The 9,496-nt window shown below is 46.7% G+C and overlaps 1 protein-coding gene across 5 annotated transcripts in view; it reads left to right on the top strand.

The window, feature by feature from the left end:
* Positions 1 to 53: 53 nt before the first annotated feature.
* The window catches only part of ZNF146 (zinc finger protein 146), a 59,952-nt gene continuing 50,509 nt past the window's right edge, over positions 54 to 9,496 (top strand). For 3 of the 5 annotated variants that reach the window (XR_009864410.1, XR_009864409.1, XM_062176245.1), the window contains exon 1: positions 54 to 148. The gene's annotated coding sequence lies outside the window, so the exon portion shown is untranslated. The remainder of the gene's footprint in view (positions 149 to 9,496) is intronic. The other 2 variants (XM_062176247.1, XM_062176246.1) reach the window with 2 other exon arrangements.

Raw genomic sequence — 9,496 nt, 5'->3', positions numbered from 1 at the left:
TTCGTCAAGGAGCCGGGCCGAGTCGCAGAGACTCCTGGGAGTGCCTACTCGCCCTCGGAGTGCGCAGGCGCGGCGCACCGAGTGGACATTTTGGTCTTTGTCCGCGGGTCAGTACGGCCCTCGGGTCCACGTGGCGCGAAAGTAGGAGGTGGGCTCTGGGCCTCTCGGGTCGGTCGGGCCGGGGAGGTCGAAGGGGAGGATTCTGGATTTCCAGGGGCGCAGCGCGAGGGTGGGGAGTGGGTTTAAGAGCGCTTGGCCTGTGTGTGGGGCGGAGGTGGAGGCCTGCGAGGCGGGTTCGAGTGTGTGTGACCCTGAGTTTGACCGCAGAGTTTGACCTGTTGTTTGGAATTGTTGAGTAGATGCGCAACTGTGGGTGCGGGATTATGTGTGGTTGCGCCGAACGTGGAAATATGGAGTCTGGCGCTGAAGTGCGGTGTCGGAGCCGCGCTTCCCGTGTCGAAAGTGCTGATAATTATAACGGTGCCATTTTCCTGGAGCGTCTGGTTTACTTGAAAATTTGCAGAGGGAGGAGAAGGCTGGCGATGAATTGTTTTTAAAAAGAATTTTTAGATAAGGCTCATTTCTTTTTGATTTGGGGAGAATGCGAGTCTCCGTGGTTTCTTTCTTAATCCTTTTTGGAAACAATATTTTCAAAGGAATTTTTTGTTATTGGGTGCCTGCTTTTTAATGTCCCAGCTTCCCTAATCTACTTTAATAAGGTTTGCTAGGCAAAGCCTTAGACTAGCGACGTACTTTTTTTTTTTTTTTCTTTTTACATTTTTATATTACTTAGCGTTATACTTTAAAAAACGTTGTCATTTAACGCTGGGAGCCCAGGGTTAGGGGAGGGATTCGGGGGTTCTAGGTTGCCATAATTATCTTTATTTTTTGGAGAAACATTAATTGTTGAGATATTTATCCACGAGTCTACACTGGATACTAGGTGATCTGACTCCTTAGTAAGTGGAGATGTTCTCAATTTACATGAATTTTGTGATTGTAATGGAGAAGACGGACTGTGTCTGCTTGGGTGCTTTTTCGAAAGACTTTCCTTGCAGTCCTCTTTTAAATAATAAAGCTTTAAATAATAAAAGAGTTAAAAAGACTAAAGTGTAGCAGAGTAAGATCTGCAAATCAATATCCTTATGGCTTTTGGCAGGTAAATTAAGTAATTGGAAAAAGCCACTCTAATAGCAATAAAGAGATAACGTGTTGGGGAGTATACGGAAGAAATGTGCAAAACTTTGGAACTTTGTAAGTACTACTGCTTAGAGGCTTGAGATCTGAACAACGGCATTACATTAAAGAGTAAATTGGTTTAATACAAAAAAAAAAAAAGCATTGACAGGTTTTTTTTTCTTTTGTAATTAGGTAAGTGGATTTTATACACCCTCCAATGGCCGCAGCAGAGAGCTGGCCTGGAAGAGGGGCAACCGGGACTAGAATGCAGTGTGCCGGCGCCGCAAGGCGGAGGATTAGCCTGTTGAGCCGCGGAGCCAGCTAGATTGGTTCTAATAACTATGTACAACAATAATGCACTCTACCAAAGGAGGAGGAGGAAGCTTTCTATAGTGGTGACGCTGACACTAAAAATGTATAATTAAATGAAAAAAGTAAGGTGCTGCACAATGTGCGGTAATAGAAATTTATCGTTGTGTTTCTATTGAAACTGGCTGTCTCTGTTGTGAGAGAGAATACTGGAATACACAGGGCAAAGGCAAATACCTTTTTACTTTAAAAATGTATTTAAACGGTCTAAAGACAAATAGAGTGGACAAACATTCTTAAATTGTTTTTTAACTGGCTTACTCCCTGAATGCCCTGAAGGCTAGGCTTGGCTGGGCTAGTACTTGAGCCCTGTCTATGTGTCCTAGGGTGTGCATTTTTTTTTTTTTTAAGATTTTATTTGAGAGGTAGAGTTACAGACAGTAAGAGGGAGAGACAGAGAAAGGGTCTGTTTTGTTGGTTCATCCCCAAATGGCTACAACGGCTGGAGCTGCACCAATCCAAAGCCAGGAGCCAGATGCTTCCTCCCAGTCTCCCACGTGGGTGCAGAGGCCCAAGGACTGGGGCCATCTTCTGCTACCTTTCCCAGGCCACAGCAGAGAGGTGGAGCAGCTGGGACTCGAACCACCCATATGGGATGCCGGCGCCGCAAGTGGAGGATTAACCTGTGCCACAGTGCCGGCCCCATCTGACTTGAACCCTGGCACCTGGGTATGGTTTGTGGGAGTTCAAGGAGCGTCTTAACTGAATACTTGGCCCTGATTTTTAAAATTAGTTCAAAGTGTCACTTTTTAAAAAAATTATTTATTTTTATTTGAAAGAGTTACCGAGGGCGAGGGAGAGGTAGTAGGTCTCTAATCCGCTGGTTCGCTCACCAAATGGTCTCAATCCCCTGGCTGGAGCTGGTAACTTTATTTGGGCCATCTTCTGCTGCTTTCCCCAGGCAATTAGCATGGAGCAGGATCAAAAGTGGAGTAGAGCCAGCGCCGTGGCTCAACAGACTAATCCTCCGCCTAGCGGCGCCGGCACACCAGGTTCTAGTCCCGGTCGGGGCGCCGGATTCTGTCCCGGTTGCCCCTCTTCCAGGCCAGCTCTCTGCTGTGGCCCAGGAAGGCAGTGGAGGATGGCCCAAGTGCTTGGGCCCTGCATCCCATGGGAGACCAGGAGAAGCACCTGGCTCCTGGCTTCGGATCAGCGAGATGCACCAGCCGCAGCGGCCATTGGAGGGTGAACCAACGGCAAAAGGAAGACCTTTCTCTCTGTCTCTCTCTCTCACTGTCCACTCTGCCTGTCAAAAATAATTAAAAAAAAAAAAAAAAAGAAGTGGAGTAGAGTAGCAGGGACTCCAATCGAGCCCATTTGGGATGTAGAATTGCAGGTGGCAGCTTTACTTGCTATGCCACAACACCAGCCCCCTGGGCTGTCTTTTCATTCCTTGTACATTTAGTAGATTGTTAACTCACATGTTAATCAAATGTCTTCTGAATTTTTCGTTTGTAAGCTTTTTTTTTCTTTTTGGGTGGATGTTTGTGTTATGGTTTTAGCCTGTGGACATTCTTCAAGTCAATTGTTCTTATTTTGGCTTGACATTTATTGAAAGGTTTCTTGTACTGCAATCCCACCTTGTAGCTTCCCTCTCAGACCTGGAATTGATCCTGTCTCCAAGGAGCTTTGATTCTTTTTATTAAAGGATAGTAATAGAGACAAAGATCTAGAGGGTGCTTGTTCCCCTGGGGTAAGAGTGTTTCAAGGCCATTTTAAATGGCAGAGCTAGAAAATTCATCTTTTTTTTTTTTTTTTTGACAGGCAGATTGGACAGTGAGAGAGAGACAGAGAGAAAGGTCTTCCTTTTGCCATTGGTTCACCCTCCAATGGCCGCCGCGGTTGGCGCGCTGCGGCTGGCGCACCGCGCTGATCCGATGGCAGGAGCCAGGTGCTTATCCTGTTCTCCCATGGGGTGCAGGGCCCAAGCACTTGGGCCATCCTCCACTGCACTCCCTGGCCACAGCAGAGAGTTGGCCTGGAAGAGGGGCATCCGGGACAGCACCGGTGCCCCGACCGGGACTAGAACCCGGTGTGCCGGCGCCGCAAGGCGGAGGATTAGCCTAGTGAGCCGCGGCGCCGGCCGAAAATTCATCTTTTGAAGTTATGAGCCTCCATTAATATTTCTAATCCAGCTTAAATTACAGAGTATTTTTACTTAATTTCCTAGTTCTTAGTTTGTATTTTATAATAAAAATTTTGAAACAAGTTGGCATAAATAAATACTTTCTTGCTTAATCCTGTAATAAAGAGAATGATTTCAAACAAACAATACTGATACTATTAACCTTATCTTGTCAAAATGTCTGTAACATTTAATAATACATGTAGCTATTTTGTTGTTGGAATGTATCTCACTGAAGGTGTGTGGTCAAAGTTCTTTGTCTGAATTATGTTACCGAGTTAGTCTCATTAGGTTTATTTATTTCAATTTGTTTTCAAGCTAAGGAATGGATTTGCTTACTCTAAAAACAAGTAGTCTGTTTTTATGATTCAACAAAAATATATCTCAAAGGAACTTCATCCTGCTTCTCTCCAATCAAATTCTTTGTCCCAAGTAAATATGTTTTTTTTGGTGTTTTGTTTTGTTTTTGACAGGCAGAGTGGACAGTGAGAGAGAGAGACAGAATGGTCTTCCTTTTCCATTGGTTCACCCCTCAATGGCCACCATGGCTGGCGCGCTGTGGCTGGCGCACCGCACTGATCTGAAGCCAGGAGCCAGGTGCTTCTCCTGGTCTCCCATGCGGTTGCAGGGCCCAAGCACCTGGGCCATCCTCCACTGCACTCCCTGGCCACAGCAGAGAGCTGGCCTGGAAGAGGGGCAACCGGGGCAGAATCTGGCGCCCCGACCGGGACTAGAACCCAGCGGAAGATTAGCCTATTGAGCTGCGGCGCCAGCCAGTAAATACGGTTTTAAGATTTATTTATTTGAAAGTCAGAGTTACACAGAGAGAGGCGAGGCAGAGAGAGAGAGAAATCTTCCCATCCGCTGACATCCGCTGATTGGTTCCCCACATGGCCACAATGGCTGGAGCTGCACCAATCTGGAGCCAGGAGCTTCATCTTGGTCTCCCATGCGGGTGTAGGGGCCCAAGGACTTGGACCATCTTCTACTGCTTTCCCAGGCCATAGCAGAGAGCTGGATTGGAAATGGAGCAGCGCCCATATGGGATGCCGGCGCTTCAGGCCAGGGCATTAACCCACTGTGCCACAGTGCCGGACCCAGTAGGTAGAATTTAAGTGCCCAAGCACTTGAACCATCTTCCATTACTTTTCCAGGCCCGTAAGCAGGGAGCTAGATCAGGTAGAACAGCTGTTGTTCCATCTGGTGCAGGCAGAGGCTTAATTCACTGTGCAGTGTCAGCCCCCTTCTTGTTGTGTGTGTGTGTGTGTGTTTTTTTTTTCAAAGGCAGAGTTACAGAGAGGCAGAGAGAGAGGTCTCGTCCATCTGGTTCACTCCCCAAGTGGCTGCAATGGCTAGAGCTGGGCCAATTGAAGCCAGGAGTTTCTTACAGGTCTTCCATGCAGGTGCAGGGGCCCAAGGACTTGGGCCGTCTGCTGCTGCTGCTTTCCCAAGCCACGGCAGAAAGCTGGATTGGAAGTAGAGCAGCTGGGATTTGAACTGGCACCCATGTGGGATGCCAGCACTGCAGGCAGTGTCTTTATCTGCTACACCACAGCACTGGTCCCCCGGTTCTCAGTTTTAACACCATTAAAAGAGCTTGTTATTTTTTATTAAATTTTTTTTATTTGACAGAGTTAGAGAGAAAGAGAGAAACGTCTTCCTTCCGTTGGTTCACCCCCCCCAAATGGCCGCTATGGCCGGAGCTACGCCGATCAGGAGCCAGGTGCTTCCTCCTGGTCTCCCACGCAGGTGCAGGCGCCCAAGCACTTGGGCCATCCTCCACTGCCCTCCCCAGCCACAGCAGAGAGCTAGACTGGAAGAGGAACAACTAGGACTAGAACCGGGCACTCATATGGGATGCTGGCACTGCAGGTGGAGGATTAGCCAAGTGAGCCACAATACCAACCCCCAAGAGCTTGGTATTTTAAAATGCACGTTTTGATAGCATATAAACGCTCATATGTATTTGTTCTGTTTTTGAACTTTATATTTTTGTCCATCTTTTTTAAGCCTGTGTTCCTATTTATCTTGAGGTTTTATAATTGTGTTAATGTCTGCTGTAGCTAGTCTCTTGTTATTGCTTTATCTTTTTTAGAGTTTCCTGGATGTCCTTGCTTGCTTATTTTTATATGTAAAGTTTAGCATTAGCTTGTTTAAGTTCCAGAAAGAAGGAGAAAACTTTTTTTTAAGAGATTTATTGGGGCCGGTGCTGTGGCACAGCAGGTTCAAGTCCCAGCTGCTCCACTTCTGATCCAGCTCTCTGCTATGGCCAGGGAATGCAGTGGAGGATGGCCCAGCTCCTTGGACCTCTGCACCCACGTGGGGGATCTGGAAGAAGCTCGTGGCTTTGGATTGGCCCAGCTCTGGCTGGTGGGGCCATTTGGGGAGTGAGCCAGTGGATGAAGATCTCTTTTTCTCTCTGCCTCTTCCTCTTTGTAGCTCTGCCTTTGAAATAAATAAAAACTCTTTTTTTTTTTTAAAAAAAAAGATTTATTTATTTATTTGAAAGACAGAATTACACAGAAATCTTCCATCTGGTTCACTCTCCAACAGGCTGTAACAGCTGTGCCAGGCTGAACCCAGGAGCCTGGAATGCCATCCGGGTCTCCAATGTGGGTGGCAGGGGCCCAGTTACTTGAATTATCTTCCACTGCTTTTCCAGGCACGTTAGCAGGGAGCTGGATCAGAAGTGGAGCAGTCTGGAATCTTTGTACCTGTATGAGTTGCCAGTGTCGCAGAAAGTGGCTTAACTGCTACAGCACAATGCTAGCCTTTAGGGAAGATTGCATAAAATTTATAAAAAAGCAGGGTAAAGGAACACCTTTATGACATTAAATATTCCCACTCATGTATGTGATAAGTATTTACTCATTGTAATTTCCTTTTAGTTTCTCTCGAGTCTTAAAATTTCAGAGGTTTTAAACCCTGTTTGTTTACTAAGTTTATTTCTAAATGTTGTCATTTTTTGATATAAGCATATGTGAAGCCTACTGATTTCTATGTTAATTTTTTTCTCTGCTTAACTTGCTGTGACATTTATAATAACTAGTAAATAATAATTGGGGCAGGTGGCATCGTTCTTTTTATTTAGAATTCAATAGAAATACCTCCAGTGTTTTTATATTAGTTAAGATGCTGGCTTTTGTGGTAAGATATAGATTATGATTATTGATAGGCAGAGATATGTAGCTAGAGCTTTCCCAGACTGATTGGATCTCTGGGAATATAAAGTTTTATTTTTTTTTAAGATTTTATTTATTATTTGAAATGTAGAGTTACAGTGAGAGAGGGAGAGGCGGAGAGAATGTGATCTTCCATCTGCTGATTCCTTCCCCAGATGGCGGCAACAAGGACACGAACTGGTACCTGGTATCACAGATGGCAGCTTTAACTGTTAGGCCACAGTACCAGCCCCTAAAGATTTATTTTTATTTGGAAGGCAGAGTTACAGAGAGAGAGAGAGAAACAGAGGAAGAGAAAGAGAAATCTTAATCCACTGGTTCACTCCCATAATGGCCAGGACTGGGCCTGACCAAAGCTAGGGTTTCTCCCACATAGGCACAGGGGCCCAAAGACCTGGGCCATGTTCTCCTGCTTTCCCAGATACATTAGCAGGGAGCTGGATGGGAAGCGGAGCATCTGGGACTTGAGCCAGCACCCATATGGGATGCTGGCACTATAGACATTGGCTTTATGAGCTATGCTACTCTGCCGTCCCCAGGAGTATAAATTTTTTTTTTTTTTTTAATTTTTGACAGGCAGAGTGGACAGTGAGAGAGAGACAGAGAGAAAGGTCTTCCTTTTGCCGTTGGTTCACCCTCCAATGGCCGCCGCGGTAGCGCGCTGCGGCCGGCGCACCGCGCTGTTCCGATGGCAGGAGCCAGGTGCTTCTCCTGGTCTTCCATGGGGTGCAGGGCCCAAGAACTTGGGCCATCCTCCACTGCACTCCCTGGCCACAGCAGAGAGCTGGCTTGGAAGAGGGGCAACCGGGACAGGATCGGTGCCCCAACCGGGACTAGAACCCTGTGTGCCGGCGCCGCAAGGCGGAGGATTAGCCTGTTGAGCCACAGCGCCGGCCAATTTTTTTTTTTTTTAAGATTGATTTATTTATTTGGAACGCAGAGTTACAGAGAGACAGAGGCAGAGGGAGAGACAGAGAAAGGCCTTCCATCCACTGGTTTATTCCCCAAATGGCTGTAATGGCTGGAGCTGGGCTAATCTGGAGCCAGGAGCCAGGAGAATCTTCTGGGTTTCCCACACGGGTGCTGGGGCCCAAGGACTTGCCCATATGGGATGCTGGCACTGCAGGTGGCAGCTTTACCTGCTACACCATAGCAGCGGCTCTGGGAGTATAGATTTTAAGCTGAGCCTAATGCTGTGCCCTAGGTGCAACAGCCAGGAAAGCTGTTAATTTAAACAAAATACCTCTGAAGTCTATGGTACTGCAATCTTTAAAAAAAAAAAAAAAACACTATAACAAAACTAAGATATCCAATAAGACATGTTTGTATTGTTTTCTGTCCATTTTCTCCTTTTATGTGACCATTTCTTAATTCAGTTGCTCTATCTTTTATGTTCTTTTTATAGCTTTGTTTATTAAAAGTTGTCATCTTACGTTCATTTAATTATGTTGTGTTTCTGTTTTAATCTGCTTTGTGACAGTATTTTTCTGATGAATTTATTTAAAGAGATTTAGTTTTTTTTTTTTTTTTTTTTTTTTTTTTAATTTTTGACAGACAGAGTGGACAGTAGAGGGAGATAGAGAGAAAGGTCTTCCTTTTTGCCGTTGGTTCACCCTCCAATGGCCGCTGCAGTAGGCGCGCTGCGGCCGGCGCACCGCGCTGATCCAATGGCAGGAGCCAGGTGCTTCTCCTGGTCTCCCCTGGGGTGCAGAGCCCAAACACTTGGGCCATCCTCCACTGCACTCCCTGGCCACAGCAGAGAGCTGGCCTGGAAGAGGGGCAACCGGGACAGGATCGGTGCCCCGACCGGGACTAGAACCCGGTGTGCCGGCACCGCAAGGCGGAGGATTAGCCTACTGAGCCACGGCGCCGGCCTAAAGAGATTTAGTTTAAACAGTAAAGGACTGCAGGGGTGAGCAGAAAGCATAGAGTTGAGAAGTACTTGGCAGTGGCATTCAAAGATGCCAAAATTAGCAACTTCTAAAAGTGAATTATGGGAAACCAGGCTGCTGAAAGAAGTGAGCCTGAACCAGCTTAGGGTCACTGAGCCGTTGAAGGGGCAGAAGGCCTTTGCTGTAGCAGTAGAGGATTCTAAGAGGCATATTTGTTGGGAAATTATGCTGCTCATTTTCACCGTTTTTGTTAAAGTGTCTTTATATGTTTATTTTATGTTATTCATGTCTGTGTGCTTTTCCTGGACAAGAGGGAAAAAGCTAGCATTCTGTGTGTGAAGCTTTGCGAGCCTCTTCGAGAGTTAGCTGACTTCCTTCCACAGCCCTTTGCTTTCCGGTGCTTGGCTTTCGGGTTGTGCTTTCACTACTAGAAACTGCTAAATTTGGCCCCTCTGGATCACATCCGCAGGTACTTTTTTTTTTTTTTTTTTTTTTGACAGGCAGAGTTAGACAGAGAGAGAGACAGAGAGAAAGGTCTTCCTTTTGCCGTTGGTTCACCCTCCAATGGCTGCCGCGGCTGGCGTGCTGCGGCTGGCGCTCGGCGCTGATCCAAAGGCAGGAGCCAGGTGCTTCTCCTGGTCTCCCATGGGGTGCAGGGCCCAAGCACTTGGGCCATCCTCCACTGCCTTCCCGGGCCACAGCAGAGAGCTGGCCTGGAAGATGGGCAACCGGGACAGAATCCAGTGCCC

This window comes from Lepus europaeus, chromosome 19 (assembly GCF_033115175.1).
Source record: "Lepus europaeus isolate LE1 chromosome 19, mLepTim1.pri, whole genome shotgun sequence".
Lineage (NCBI taxonomy): Eukaryota > Metazoa > Chordata > Mammalia > Lagomorpha > Leporidae > Lepus > Lepus europaeus.
Note: the sequence above shows the minus strand (reverse complement) of the source record. Positions and strands in the feature narration are given on the sequence as shown.